The sequence below is a fragment of the Gekko japonicus genome, unplaced genomic scaffold (assembly GCF_001447785.1).
Source record: "Gekko japonicus isolate JY-2015 unplaced genomic scaffold, Gekko_japonicus_V1.1 scaffold2864, whole genome shotgun sequence".
In the NCBI taxonomy this organism is placed as follows: domain Eukaryota; kingdom Metazoa; phylum Chordata; class Lepidosauria; order Squamata; family Gekkonidae; genus Gekko; species Gekko japonicus.
The window spans coordinates 47,506-49,295 of NW_015176062.1; positions in this window are offsets into that span (position 1 = coordinate 47,506).

The following is a 1,790-nucleotide window of genomic DNA, read 5'->3' on the forward strand; positions in this document are numbered from 1 at the left end:
CAGCAGGTGTAATGTCATAGGGTCTACCCTCCAAAGCATCCATTTTCTCCAGGGGAACTGATCTCTGTCATCTGGAGATCAATTGTAACAGTGGGAGATCTCCAGGTCCCACCTGGAGATTGGCAACCCTAGGGGGAAGTCAGCTGCACAGCAGGGGGTTAAAGAGAATGGTTTGATGGCTGCTGGGCCAAGATTGGCAACAATAGTTCCCCAGGAGCCCCATCGTAAATGCACCAAACAATTCCTCAAGATTTTCCAAAACACTACTCTGTTTTGGGCTCCTGGGGAACTTTGAAGTAGCACCAAAGCTTTAAGATCTCTCCAGCTGTCACCTGGAGACTGGCAACAGCTTGTCTGGAGTGTGGGCAGTATGGCATTGTATCTGTCTGAGGTCCCCCTCTTCCTCCTCCTCCTCAGATTCCACCCTCAGCAGGCTTCATCCCTAAAATATCCTGGAAGTTTCCAACCTGGAGTTGGCAACCCTATCTGCCTGTCTGTCTTAAGTTTTACAACCCCCCCCCCACAGCCTCTGCCTAGGGAGCAGCTGACATCATTCTCCTCTCCCAACTGAAAATTCCAACTGCCTTGCGGGGGGGGGGGTGATTGAGGTGTGGAATGGAATGTAGTCCAATCAGCTTCCATATGTAAATGACCTTGGAACGCTGGGCGGGACTGCACAAAGCAGCCAATGAACCCAGCCAGTGTCTTCCGAGTGGCAGTTTTTTCGGCCTAACACTAAAGGAGTGCATTTTAGAATTCTGGCACCCAAAACCCTTTTATAATATAGGAGAGATTGTTGTGCTCTGGACCTGATTCCAGACAATGTTGTCAAACAAGTTCCTTATAACAGCACAGGACAGTTTGTCAGCAGCCATTTTGTGAAGAACCTGCCTTCCTTCCTTATTTAACCTCCACAGTAAATAGAAAAAAAGAGGCTTCATTTAAAACATTTATGTTGTGCCTTATTACCTCAGACTCAAGGCAGCCTCCACAAAATTTACAGGGACAAGAACCTTTTTATCACGTAGGGGAATTTTTGGTAATCAGAACTATAATGGGGGGGTCCCAGCCCCTCTGTTTGTTTATTTGTTTGTTTGTTTAATATCTCACCCTCCTCACTGGGATAGGCCCAGGGCAGCTTACATAAAATTTTGTAGACCAGATAAAACAGAAGATTAGATAAAATATACAAATATTAAAACACAGCATAAAGGGCTAGTATATAACATATAATGATGGCAGGCTTTAATAGGTTTGCCAGCCTCCAGGTGGGGCCTGGGGATCTCCCACTTTTACCACTGATCCCCAGCTGGAGAAAATGGCTGCTTTGAAGGGTGGACTCTGTGGCATTCTTACTATGCTGAGGCCCCTCCCCTTTCCTGGCTCCACCCACAAAGTCTCCAGGTATTTTCCAACACAGACCTGGCAACCCTAAGCTTTAGAGTATCAGCATAAAGGTACAGTCAGCTAACATCTCAGTCTCTGGGTCATGTCGGCAGAATACAGGCTGTCAATGATGGTGTTAATATTGGGGCCAGGGCCTTGGTTTATTAAGTGCGGCTTGCTAATCAAAGGCCCAGTGGAAGAGCTCCATCTCACAGGCCCTGTGGAATTTTAAAAGGTCCTGCAGAGCCCTGATGTCTTCCGGGAGCTCGTTCCACCAGTACAGAGCTGCCACTGAGAAGGCCCTGGCCCTCGTTGAAGCCAATCTTGCTTCTCTGGGGCCCAGAAGGGCCAGATGATTTTGGGACCCTGATCATAGTGCTCTCTGGGAAACGTGGGGAATAGGG